The sequence below is a fragment of the Lissotriton helveticus genome, chromosome 4_1 (assembly GCF_964261635.1).
Source record: "Lissotriton helveticus chromosome 4_1, aLisHel1.1, whole genome shotgun sequence".
In the NCBI taxonomy this organism is placed as follows: Eukaryota; Metazoa; Chordata; class Amphibia; order Caudata; family Salamandridae; genus Lissotriton; species Lissotriton helveticus.
Genome location: NC_136063.1, coordinates 1881899288 through 1881913700, shown reverse-complemented (window position 1 = coordinate 1881913700; position 14413 = coordinate 1881899288).

Genomic DNA, 14413 nt, shown 5'->3' with positions numbered 1-14413 from the left:
TAAATTTAACAGCAGCCGGCATTGCCTGGGCCCGCCTGTCCTGATGGCATGCGTCGGTGGTGGGAATCAATCCCTTCCTCAAGATCCCCACCCACCGGGACAGGGTCGAATAAATTGAAGCTGGCTTCCAGGCTGTCGCGCAGTTTAGAATTACAGGCCTGCCAAGTGTCACACATTGGGCGTGACGCTAACGCATTTCAGTGTAGTGTTCCCGCAACACCGCACTGAAATGCATTGTCACGCATTTTTGTCACTGACCACACTCTCTGCTGACAGTGCTATAACTGGCTGCCCGCTACGCCAGGTGCTAGCGGCACTGGCGCTCAGACACACCTGTGTGTGCCCGGGGATGCAGGCAGCAGACTTCACTTGCGGCCAGCAGCAGCACAGTTAGTAAACAGTTAACTCTGTGCTCTTAGACTCAGTGCTACAAATGTTACCATTTACCCTGCTGCCGGTGCCTGCACGGGGCTGTCGCAGAGAGTCACTGACTGACTGCCCAATTACCGAGACACGGGCGGGGCCTGCCCTCCGAAGTAGTTTCGTTTACAGGCTGTGGCACCGTGGATCAGGATGGACAGACGCAGGGGCACCAACACCGCAAAGTTCACTGCCGCAGCTGTGGACAAAATAAAGTGTGACCACCGCTAATAACGCAGGGCTGCCCAATTGTAAATGTATGTTCTGGCTCCAATCCATGTTTAATTCGTCCAGCAATGCCAGCAGAGACACAAGATGCAAATTATAAATAGGACATGGTGCTGCACGCGGCGCGGAAATGGGCGCCAGTTATGAAACTTTCTAAATGTTTAATTCTGCCAAGAGTGAGCTTACCTGTGCTTGCACCGCCAGCAGTATTTGGTTTGTGCCTGCTGCCTCTCCATAGCTGCCAAGGTTTCAGATTGCTATGAGTGACGTGTTCATAATTTTAGGGAAATTATGCGTGACATTTCAACGACTATGAGTGACACTTTTTTGCGAGTAAAATCAAGCAATGAAAACGAGGGAAACGTAAATATCAGAAATTACACCCATTTCAGCAACACGACTGTGCCACCAAAAGCACATTTTCATAGCATAGCAAGTCAGCAGTAGGAGATCATGACGTACACCATAACAAACAAGTTTTCAGGTTGTCCTCATATGTTATATACCTATTTTGCATGTCAGATTCCGTTCATTTAAGCTTACTTAAGGATTTTACTATCTTCAGAAAAATCATCAGAGTGCCTAACAAGGCCACAGACAGACAAAAAGAAAACACCCCACACACTGTGACCTGACCCGCCATCTGGAGATCGGACTGCACTGGTGGCAGAACGTCAACTAAAGAGATAGCTGCAACCTCATCTCAGGGGGAAATCGCCATGGTCTTAGCTGCACCCTGCATGCGCTGACAAAAAGCTTGTGTCCAGTTTAGGCTTCATTGAAGCTCCGGGGCGGCCCGCCGGTCCAGCTCCATATTATCTATAGATTCTCTCACTGTGGCCAGGACGGACACAACCTCTTCCACCCTTTTCCCTGCAGGGCATAGGCTTCCCCACTGTGCAGTTCCGGGTGAGGAGCTGCGACCTGCTGCTGTGCTGCCAGTGCTTGAATATCTGCTGCAATTGTGTAGTGCACATAATGCACTTTGCAGCTGCAAACTGACTTTTTCCTGCACCGGGCAACATAAAGGAGCTCTGGTCTGTGTCACCCGAGATTCAATTTGGACAGGCAGGATCCGGCTGGCATGAGTCCCTCCCCCACCACCACCACTTCCCGATATTATCCTGACGTGGTCCTTTCTGCCTGGGAGTCCCGGTCAGAACCGAAATGAAAGGCCACCGGGCACTGATGCAGGGCCTTGTCCGGTGTACTGTATCCAATTAAATCGGAGTAGACAGCCAAGCAATGAGAGCTGTAACGGGTACACTACAGTGATTAAAAAAATAAATAAAAGACTATCAAATTACCTGGGTACTTCTGGCACAGCGATCAAAGGGGTATTGTCGGGCCCAGCGTTATGAGAGGCTGCATGCAGGCAAAATGTTCTCCGGCAGCCGCACCTGGGCCCAAGTCACGCAGCATGATCCTTACAGGCTACAGACACCAACTACAGTCTGTCTGGCAGCCTCGGCGGATGTACTCAATTACGGCGCAGCCTAAAACTGCAGCACAAATCTTTGCGGGCGGCAGCTGACCCCCGCATGACTGCGAGACCGTAACTCGTCCCTGGCTCCCTTCCTTAGCCACTGTGCGCGGATTGCCCGGTAGAGACAGAGACTGCATGCTCTGACCTCGCGCACGCACCACACCTGCATGCAGCGTAGAAGGTCACGGGAGTTTGCTTCAAACGGGGGCTGCGCGCGCGCGGCACTAGTGGCCCGTTGCGGCGGCCTTTAGAATTTATTTGGGGACACTGACTGACAAAGTGTCAGACAGTGAGTGTCCCCAAATAAATTATAAAAGCCACCACAACGGGCCACCAGTGCCGCGCGGCCGCCGCCTCCGAAACAGTGCCACCTGGGGCGGTCCGCCCCCCTCGCCCTCCCTAGCTACGCGAGTGATTGTACCACCCACATGAGTAGCCCTGAAGGGTCTGCGTACAGTTTATAACTGCCTTGTCGACCTGGCAAGTGCGCAGACCAGCCAGGCCCTAACCTTCCCTTTTCATATATATAAATCAACCCCTTAGGTAGCCCCAAGGTATCCCTGTGGGCAGGGTGCTGTGTATGTTAAAGGTAGGATATGCACTGGTGTGTATGAAATATCCTGGTGGTGAATTACAGTGTATTTTGTTTTTCACCACTGTAAGGCTACCTGTTCCATAGGAAAGAATGTGAGCTTATAACATCTTATACGCATAACTTCCCATTGGGACAAGATATACACGCGCAGTGATAGAAATTGGGAGATCCCAAATGTGAGTCTTTGCTTGCGGATTAATCTAGTGCTCTCGCCATTTTATTGTGAGAAAGCGCCATCTTTCTTGCATGGGTAAGCCCCCACTTTTGGCTGACTTGCTGATGTGCTTAGACTGAGTGTGCCCTGGACTCCTGCCAAGCAGGTGCCCAGGGCCTGTGTTCCGTCCCTAAAACTGTGTTGAAACTAAATCCCAATTGGCATCTCTGGCCACTTGTTAGCCCCTAGTAAATGGTAACCTAGGTACCCAGGGCATGGTGACCAGATAAGACCCCTAAGCCCTGCAGCAGTTATTCTGCCACCCTTAGGGGCCCTGTACCCTGACACCCACACACTGCCTTTGCAGCCTGAGTGTCTAAGTACAGAACTAATCTGAGAATGGGGGTCCGCTGCACTCCAAGGTGATTGAAAGTACTGGCAAGGTAGACGATGGTACTCAAAATTAGGGTGCTCAGGGTAAACCCCTACTGTCCGAGAGGGATTGGACAATGAACAACAGGAAAAAGACCTTACAGGCGTAAGGTGGGTGATCTGAGCACTCCTGTGTGCGTCCAGGGAAGCAAAATAGTTTCAAAAATTCGAAGAATTTAAAGTCATCAAAGTTTTTAAAGTTTTATTCACTTTGTATTCAAGAAAATGTAATTCATCATTAATCAATCCATGATGATTCGTTCAAAGAACAAAATTCCAAATATACACGTAGGAATCACTCCTGAAATTTTGTGAAACATTCGTGTGGCAAAACATATGTTCTTAATGTCCCCGATGTATTTCGAGCTGTGAAGCTCTTCTTCAGGGGGGTCAATGTCTTTCTGAAAAGAAGTGAAAAGGAACGGGTTTACTGATCAAGGTCCGAGTGTGGATCAAGATGTAGAGAGGGTTAAAGTGTGTCGTAAAAGGAGAACGAAGAATAACACGAAAGAAACAAAAACAAGATCAAGCTTTTGCGTGCCAGACCTAGAAAGAGTGAACTCGAGCAAAACTAGGGATGATGTCAGTGATTTACCAAAAAAGTGAACGACGTGATTGGGAAGTGCTAGTCGAGAGTGCGAGGCGGGTAGCATGCGAAAGTGGGTAGCCGGGGAAAAAAGAAAGTTCATGTGCAAAAGAGTTCAGAGGGTGCACGCGGACAAAGAGTGTGAGCGAAAGCGATTAGCAACGGAAAGAATTCTACAACGTATTTCAAAAGTGCTCGGTGAGACGTGCAATACAGATAACATGCGAAAATATGAAAGATAAAAAGAAGAGTTGGTGCGTGCCGTGCGATGATGTCAATCAATACCCGGTGCATGTGAAGTACGGCATAGTGACCCGAACAACGGGAAAAAGTTAGGTGACTAAGCTTACCAGATAGCGATGTGCGCAGGTTATCGAGTTCCATAACGGTGAGACGCCATCGGAACAATGCGGAAATGAGCAGTGACATGGGCGCATGCGTGAGATGTCTCCGAAAGGAGAAATAAATGAGAGACTGGAGAAAATGAAACAACTCAGTAAAAGGACAGGATAAGGAAAGCAGACTAAAAGTGGGTGAGGTGAAAGAAAAATAAATCGATAAAAAGGTGATAGAGAAATGTAGGACAACAGAAAGGTCATTCAGATGAAAATGAAATAGTAAAAAGGATCTAGAATATAAGAGGAACTGGTGGAAATATGGGTGCAAGATAGATGAACGGGTACAGGATGAGAGTGTGCGAAGGAAAGAAGGGGCAAGAAAGACAAACAAGAAAGACAAACCCGCTGGTCAGAGATGACACAGCGAGATACTGTGGCACTATCAACATGAACAGGGGAATGAAGAAAAATTGAATGAAACAATAGTCAAAGGTGAAGAAAGTGGGTGTGGGGGGAGCCCCTGGTGGGATAGAATCAAAGATACAATGTGCGAGACGTACAATACAATCCAATAAAAAATAGCAGTACAATATAATAGGTAGAAGAAAGTTGCATGGAAATCATTCAAACATTCAAACAATCAATATATGCAGTCAAAAGGAGGGACGCCAATATTCATATGTGAAATCTATTAACGAAAGCTGCTAAATTCCAGCCGTTCATTGAGTACTTTCGGCTGGGTGGTCCCTCGTTTGAAAATCCAATGTAGTTCCCGTTGTAGTAACAATTTTTTGGGGTCAATGCCCTCTGGTTTGTTGACCACCTCTAAAATAAGAAAGCGAATCTGACTGTTATTGTGCTTCAATTGGGTAAAATGTGCAGAAACACAAGATTTCAAGTTTTTATTGCGGACATTGCTTCGATGTTCATTGAGTCTAGTTTAAATTTTTCGTTCAGTTTTTCCTACATAGGATAGTCCACAGGGGCACTTAAGTAGGTACACAACGTTCATGGTGTCACATGTAGCATTGACATGTAGAGTAATCGGGATGCCTTTGCTTGGGTGAGTTATGCTGTTACCTGGTATGATGTTTTGGCAATTCTGACAGTTGTGACAGGGAATAGTTCCTTTGTAAACAGTTGACTGGATGGTGCGGGATTTTATGATAGATCCCAGGTTTTTGGAACGTTGGTAAGCAAAAATAGGTGGGTCCTTGAAAATAGCATTGAAATCAGGTTCAAGTTGTAGTATAGGCCAATGTTTCATGATGCTTTTTTTGATCAGATGACTTTTGGTGGAATATTTAGATACAAAGACATTGCGTTGATCCTTGGTAGAGGGTTTGATTGTGGGTTTGAGCAACTTCAGTCGGTCTAAACTGGTAACTCTAGTCTGGGCTGTTTCAATCACGTTTTGGGGATAACCCCTTTTGCGAAATTTCTTCATGATGATGGTGCTGTTTTGTGCAAATGTTTCAGCTGAAGAAGCTATTCTTTTCGCTCGCATAAGTTGTGAATAGGGCAGGTGTTTCTTAAGGCTGGGTTGATGAAAACTGGAATAATGTAAGTAGTTGTTACGGTCGGTAGGTTTGGTGTAAATTGCTGTTTCAAGTTTGGTGCCTTTGATGGTAATGTCCACATCAAGAAATGAAATTCCGGTGTGGTTGTATTGATGAGTGAATTGTATTCTGTCATTGATGTTGTTCAGGTGATTAATGGCAAAGATGAGTTGTTGTTCGGTACCTGTCCAGATTAGAAAAATGTCATCTATGTACCGGTAATAGATTTTGATATATTCTTGCCAATGTGGAATAGACAGAATGTGTTGCGTTTCAAACTCGTGCATGAAAAGATTGGCGTATGATGGGGCTGCACAATTTCCCATGGCTACTCCAGACAGTTGGATAAAGAACTTTTCTTGATATTTGAAGTAACTGTGGAGTAGAGTGAATTGAACCAGTTCCATGAGAAACGCTTGAAGATCTGCTGGTTTATTGGTTTGAAGTAGGGTCGCTTAGGGTGGAGAAGTGTGGCTCAATGGTTAGAGCAGCAGACCCTGATGCAGAGGTCTGGCCCAGGACCAGGGTTCAATTCCTGCCTTGGCTGGTCTCGGCGGATCTTGGGCTCATAATTCCTCGGACCTGATTTCTCGCCTCGGTGCCTACTCTAAGCATGGGTCCCACGCTGCAACTCTGGGCAATAGCTTGCTTAGTCTCCACAACGGCCCCCTACAGCGCTAGGGATGCCTGGTTGCACCCTGGGGATGCCCAGAAGTGGACACTTCATGGGGGAAAACCAGGAAGGGTTCCCTAGCGGTATGAGTACAGCGCCAGGACACTCAGGAGTATCAGTGCGCTTTACAAGTACGGCTACATTTACATTTACATTCTATTGCTTGAATCCCTAGGTTATGGGGGATGGATGTATACAATGAGTTGACATCAATGGTGCAGAGCAAAACGGATGTGTGTGGATCAATGGTGATGGTGTTGAGTTTTGAAAGAAAATCTGTTGTATCCTGTAAATAACTTTCCATCTATCTAACTGAAGGTCGGAGATGACGATCAATGTAGGTTCCAATCGGTTCATGAATGGAATTGCATGTGCTGACTATGGGTCTGAATGGAGGTTTGATGGGATCTTTGTGAATTTTAGGAATCATATATAGGTATGGAATGTTGGGATGAGTCTTGATAAGTTAGTTCCGGTCTTTGGTGGTGATGGTTCCAAGAGAACAACGTTCCAAAAACCTGGGATCTATCATGAAATCCCGCACCATCCAGTCAACTGTTTACAAAGGAACTATTCCCTGTCACAACTGTCAGAATTGCCATAACATCATACCAGGTAACAGCATAACTCACCCAAGCAAAGGCATCCCGATTCCTCTACATGTCAATGCTACATGTGACACCATGAACGTTGTGTACATACTTAAGTGCCCCTGTGGACTATCCTATGTAGGTAAAACTGAACGAAAAATTAAAACTAGACTCAATGAACATCGAAGCAATGTCCGCAATAAAAACTTGAAATCTTGTGTTTCTGCACATTTTACCCAATTGAAGCACAATAACAGTCAGATTCGCTTTCTTATTTTAGAGGTGGTCAACAAACCAGAGGGCATTGACCCCAAAAAATTGTTACTACAACGGGAACTACATTGGATTTTCAAACTAGGGACCACCCAGCCGTAACAACTACTTACATTATTCCAGTTTTCATCAACCCAGCCTTAAGAAACACCTGCCCTATTCACAACTTATGCGAGCAAAAAGAATAGCTTCTTCAGCTGAAACATTTGCACAAAACAGCACCATCATCATGAAGAAATTTCGCAAAAGGGGTTATCCCCAAAACGTGATTGAAACAGCCCAGACTAGAGTTACCAGTTTAGACCGACTGAAGTTGCTCAAACCCACAATCAAACCCTCTACCAAGGATCAACGCAATGTCTTTGTATCTAAATATTCCACCAAAAGTCATCTGATCAAAAAAAGCATCATGAAACATTGGCCTATACTACAACTTGAACCTGATTTCAATGCTATTTTCAAGGACCCACCTATTTTTGCTTACCAACGTTCCAAAAACCTGGGATCTATCATAAAATCCCGCACCATCCAGTCAACTGTTTACAAAGGAACTATTCCCTGTCAGAATTGCCATAACATCATACCAGGTAACAGCATAACTCACCCAAGCAAAGGCATCCCAATTCCTCTACATGTCAATGCTACATGTGACACCATGAACATTGTGTACCTACTTAAGTGCCCCTGTGGACTATCCTATGTAGGAAAAACTGAACAAAAAATTAAAACTAGACTCAATGAACATCGAAGCAATGTCCGCAATAAAAACTTGAAATCTTGTGTTTCTGCACATTTTACCCAATTGAAGCACAATAACAGTCAGATTCGCTTTCCTATTTTAGAGGTGGTCAACAAACCAGAGGGCATTGACCCCAAAAAATTGTTACTACAACGGGAACTACATTGGATTTTCAAACAAGGGACCACCCAGCCGAAAGGACTCAATGAACGGTTGGAATTTAGCAGCTTTCTTTAATGGATTTCACATATGAATATTGGCGTCCCTCCTTTTGACTGAATATATTGATTGTTTGAATGTTTGAATGATTTCCATGCAACTTTCTTCTACCTATTATATTGTACTGCTATTTTTTATTGGATTGTATTGTACGTCTCGCACATTGTATCTTTGATTCTATCCCACCAGGGGCTCCCCCCACACCCACTTTCTTCACCTTTGACTATTGTTTCATTCAATTTTTCTTCATTCCCCTGTTCATGTTGATAGTGCCACAGTATCTCGCTGTGTCATCTCTGACCAGCGGGGTTGTCTTTCTTGTTTGTCTTTCTTGCCCCTTCTTTCCTTCGCACACTCTCATCCTGTACCCGTTCATCTATCTTGCACCCATATTTCCACCAGTTCCTCTTATATTCTAGATCCCTTTTACTATTTCATTTTCATCTGAATGACCTTTCTGTTGTCCTACATTTCTCTATCATCTTTTTATCGATTTATTTTTCTTTCACCTCACCCACTTTTAGTCTGCTTTCCTTATCCTGTCCTTCTACCGAGTTGTTTCATTTTCTCCAGTCTCTCGTTTATTTCTCCTTTCGGAGACATCTCACGCATGCGCCCATGTCACTGCTCATTTCCGCATTGTTCCGGTGGCGTCTCACCATTATGGAACTCGATAACCTGCGCACATCGCTATATGGTAAGCTTAGTCACCTAACTTTTTCCCGTTGTCGGGTCACTATGCTGTACTTCACATGCACCGGGTATTGATTGACATCATCGCACGGCACGCACCAACTCTTCTTTTTATCTTTCATATTTTCGCATGTTATCTGTATTGTACGTCTCACCGAGCACTTTTGAAATACGTTGTGGTATTCTTTCCGTTGCTAATCGCTTTCGCTCACACTCTTTGTCCGCGTGCACCCTCCGAACTCTTTTGCACATGAACTTTCTTTTTTCCCCGGCTACCCACTTTCACATGCTACCCGCCTCGCACTCTCGACATAGCACTTCCCAATCACGTCGTTCACTTTTTTGGTAAATCACTGACATCATCCCTAGTTTTGCTCAAGTTCACTCTTTCTAGGTCTGGCACGCAAAAGCTTGATCTTGTTTTTGTTTCTTTCGTGTTATTCTTCGTTCTCCTTTTACGACACACTTTAACCCTCTCTACATCTTGATCCACACTCGGACCTTGATCAGTAAACCCGTTCCTTTTCACTTCTTTTCAGAAAGACATTGACTCCCCTGAAGAAGAGCTTCACAGCTCAAAATGCATCGGGGACATTAAGTACATATGTTTTGCCACATGAATGTTTCACAAAATTTCAGGAGTGATTCCTACGTGTATATTTGGAATTTTGTTCTTTGAACGAATCATCATGGATTGATTAATGATGAATTACATTTTCTTGAATACAAAGTGAATAAAACTTTGAAAACTTTGATGACTTTAAATTCTTGGAATTTTTGAAACTATTTTGCTTCCCTGGAAGCACACAGGAGTGCTCAGATCACCCACCTTACGCCTGTAAGGTCTTTTTCCTGTAAGAACTAAACAGAGAGTTAACATGACCCACATCACTGTGTGCCATGCCCACAAGCTCACTGCCTGGGCATCCATCAGTCATCCCTCTAGCTAGGTGCCCTGTGCCAGTAGTGTGGGCACAGGTGCATGAGCCCTGTGCCCCTACAGTACCCAGGGCCATTCCTGGGCACTGCAAGTGCAGTGCTGCCATTTAAGAGTATATGGTGCTGGGAGGTTATCATTACAAACTCCACAGCACCATGATGGCTTCCCTGAAGACTTAGAAGTTTGATATCAGACTTCTCAGCACATTAAACCCGCACTGATGCCAGTGTGGGATTTAGTGTAAAATGCACAACAGAGGGCATCTTAGAAATGCCCCCTGAAACCTATCCAACTCCCAGTGTCGTGACTGTGTGGCTACCGAGGCTGCCACCACCAGACATGTTTCTGTACCCCTGGGTCGAGAGCCTGCCGCTCTCGGGGGCTTGGAACAATGCACATGCTGGGACGAGGTGCAAAGCCTCCTTCCCCAGGATGGGCGGGGGAAGCTTCAAAGGCATACCGCCTTTGTGAGCTTGTCCAGGCCACTTGCTGTACTCAGAAACTGGCCCCCACGGTTCTGACCCCCACTCTAGTGGGAAGAGCGGCAGGAAAACTTAAGTGAGGAAAGGGGGTGTGCCAGCCTATGCCAACCCCATCCCTCAGGTGGGGGAGGCGAGGTGAAGCACAACTCCGGGCTCCGGCCATTCTGAAGATGGGGAGCCCTGCCCAATCACAGCAAGGCTCCTGTCCCCCTCCCACAGGAGAGGAGCAGGCTATGGGGTGTAGCAACTCCAGGACAGGGACCCATTGGTCCCTGCCCTTGCCCTACCTGTAATGCCCCTAAATTTAGTATTTATGGGCACCCTGAACCTTCCTTCCTCAGATCCCGATTGCAACAACAACAAGACCAAGAAGCAAAAAGACCTGCCGCGCAGCTGCTAACAAAAGGACGACGCCCACTGACTTGGCCCCAGAACCCTACAGGCCTGTTGATCCTTGAACCTGCTCCTGTGAAACTCCGGGGTCTCCTGAGGACAGCAACCTCGAGAACCCCGGAGGACATGCCTGCCTTGAACCTTCCAAAAGACTGGGACTCCCACGAGCAGTGGTTCTGCTCCAACAGCAACACCCCTGTTGCCAGTCAGGAACCGCGAATTCAGCCCACTCTGCATCCGCCAAGCCAGGCCTGAGTGACCCAAGAGCACGAGGACGTCACCCCGGTAACAGGGACCCAAAGTCGAGTGCCCAAAGACCCTCCTCGACGAACCAGATGACGCCAGCAGCCTCAGTACCAGGGACCCCTCCAACCGCGACCAGCCGAGGGTAAGATTCCCCGACACCAAAAGACACCCCTGCGGCCCCCTGTGCCCTTCTTTGGGGTACCTACCTCTTCTCCAAGATCCCAACTTACCTCTCGAAGTGGTGGTCACACCTAAAGAATCTCCGTTCCCGAGTCTGCAGCCTTTGTTCACTTTTTATCTTTCCCATTGGTTAACATTGAGCGCCCGACGGCTCAAAAGCACCCTGCACACAGCCGCCCGAGTGTTGCTGGAAGTATACCCACTATTCTACTCTACTTCCCCACTTGCCCTGAGTAAGTGACCAGGAGCTCAGCTCCCACAGCTGCATGGCCTGCTTGCTTGCAGCCACCAACCAAAGGCCCCCTACCCTCCATTGAATTGCATTGGGCCTACTCTCTCTGCACCCGGCTGCCCCTGTGCCGTTGAGGGTGTAACTACTGTACCTTTCCGACCCTGGGAGACACCTGAGTATATGCCCAGAACCTTAACTCCACCAGTCGAGTACTTACCTAAAAGCTGATAACTCACTTTCCTTCCTTAGGTTAACATTGACTGGTTTTCACTTGAAATTTCTTCCAAGTGTGGAGTTTTGAATCTTAAAATATTCATCTAAAATCAGCCGAATACCGAATTCCGAATTACTCACCTGTGATCAGGAGAGTAGCCAGTACTGTACCTTTTAGCCCAGTACTGAACCGCAAAAGCAATCCTAACTGTACTTACCAGTTACCTGCATTTTCTTCCATAGGAAACCTTTGACTGTTTTTCTGTGAAATTTCTTCTGTCGATTTTTGTAAACTAGAAATATTTTTTAAAAATCGTATCAGCTATCAAACCGTAATTACTTACCTGTCTTAGGTAGAGGTCCCAGTGCTGAACCTAGGAGTCCAGTACTGGATTACAAAAGTAACGAGAACCTACTTTCCCTGTGACTTGAATTTCCTTCCATAGGATAATATTGCTTGGTTTTTACTGAAAAGTTTCCAAGCGTCAACTTTAAAATACATTTATATTCTTTAAAAATCACAACTGTAACCAAAACGCTTTTACTTAACTGTTTACAGTTTACGTCCCGGGACTGAATCCAGGATCCAGTCCTGTGGTTAGAAAAGTAATCCTTAAAGTAATCAACTGCATTTATGTAGAAAAACCCATTGAGCTCAATGTTAACTTGTGTTTAGAATTATGTTGCCTACTGCAACCACTGTAGCTATTGTACTTACAAAGACTATTGCCTTTTTGCAAAGTAATTACCTAATGTCACTCATATTGAGAAAAATATATTTTGATACCTGTTGGTTCTAAAATAAAACTATATATTTTGATATAAAAACAATTGGCCTGGACTTCAATTCTTGAGTGTGTGAAACCTTTTGCTGACTGAGTGGGTACAACAAATGCATTACACTGTCCTCTGATACTGCCGTACTGCTCGACCAAGCTACCACTTTAGAGAGTAAGGTTATATCTAACTTTAACCTCTGCCATACCTCTGGGGACTGGGGACTCTATACACACTGTATCTTACTTTGGTCCAGTATATATAGAGCCACTTTCTTACATTTATGAAAAGCGGTAATCTTGTCACTTGTTTTTAAACTATTTCCACCACTAGAAAACTGTTTTTATTCATTGCACCAGCATTTTAGTAACAACTCGCACTCTCACCTCGGTCCACCGTGGGGCTTCTACCCCGTTTGTTGTGGAGGGTGTTGGGCGTGTGCACTTTCTCCTTATCACTTGCAGCTGGCGGGGCTTGGTGGAGGCGGAGCTCAGACGGTCACGTGACCTAGAGCTCTGCTCTCTATTTCAGGTCAATTCCATTCCTCACGCGCAGCAGATGCGCGCAGTGATAGAAATTGGGAGATCCCAAATGTGAGTCTTTGCTTGCGGACTAATCTAGCGCTCTCGCCATTTTATGAAAAGCGGTAATCTTGTCACTTGTGTTTAAACTATTTCCAGCACTAGAAAACTGTTTTTATTCATTGCACCAGCATTTTAGTAACAACTCGGCTTTCACCTCGGTCCACCGCGGGGCTTCTACCCCGATTGTTGTGAAGGGTGTTGGGCGTGTGCACTTTCTCCTGATTACTTGCAGCTGGCGGGGCTTGGTGGAGGCAGAGCTCAGAAGGTCACCTGACCTAGAGCTCTGCTCTCTATTTCAGGTCAATCCCATTCCTCACTCGCAGCGGGCGGGCCACCGGCGCGCCAAAGGCATGCCCGTATGTGCACGTCCGCACCCAAACGGGGCCAGGGGCCACGACCCCTGGTCAAAAGCACATAAAACGGCTTGTTTTTATTTACGACCAACTTCTAGCTCTACGCCCCCCAGTTAAACAAGAATGCACTCGGCTTTCAGCTTACAGCATAGCCGTTAAAGTCTGTCCCTGCTGCAACTTCTCTCCCGTCACCTCACAATCCCGCTTCCCCACCTCTTCAGGGATTAAACCCAACTCTCTCTCGTCAGCCCAGTCCACTAAAGACTTCACCTTCCTTCGTTTAAATTATCGCTCACTACCCTAGCACAAAATGGATATCTTTGACCTTCTTTCGGATGAACAATCAGACGCTCTGTTCCTTACGGAAACCTGGCTTGATGAGAGTGTCGGCCTGGATGTTGTAGCAGCTCTACCTTCCAACTATGCCATTGTCAGAAAGGATAGAGTAACAAAAATGGGGGGGGGGTATAGCCATCATTTTTAAAAATTATCTCCAATGCATATTTGATCTGTTAGGCTTTTCTAATTACGAAGCCGCCCTATTTAAATTATCCCTAAACCCCAATTTCACATTCTCCGGTCTTTTAGTTTACCGCCCGCCAGGACCCTCCACTCCCTGGGCCACATCCTTTCCAAACCAATTAACCCCCTTTCTTAAGAGCTCCAAAAACTTCTCAGTCCTAGGTGACCTAAATCTACATTTAGATGATCTCTTTAACTCTACTTGCAGCAATTTCATTTCTGACCTAGCAGCTATGAATATCAACCTATTAAACTCGGGCCCTACTCACATAGCTGGCCATCTCCTTGACCCTATCTTCTCGAGCCTTCCTCACATCCACTGTGCCCCGGCAGTGCCCTTAGACCGGTCTGATAATTTTTATTCTAAATTCAGTTTTGCTCCCCCTTTTACCCCCACTCTTTCCTTCCCATCCCTTAAGGTTCCAAAAAGAGATTGGAAAAAGTTGGATCTAAACGTCCTCAATAAACTCCTATGCTCCAATCCACCCTCATCCGGGCTGATGTAC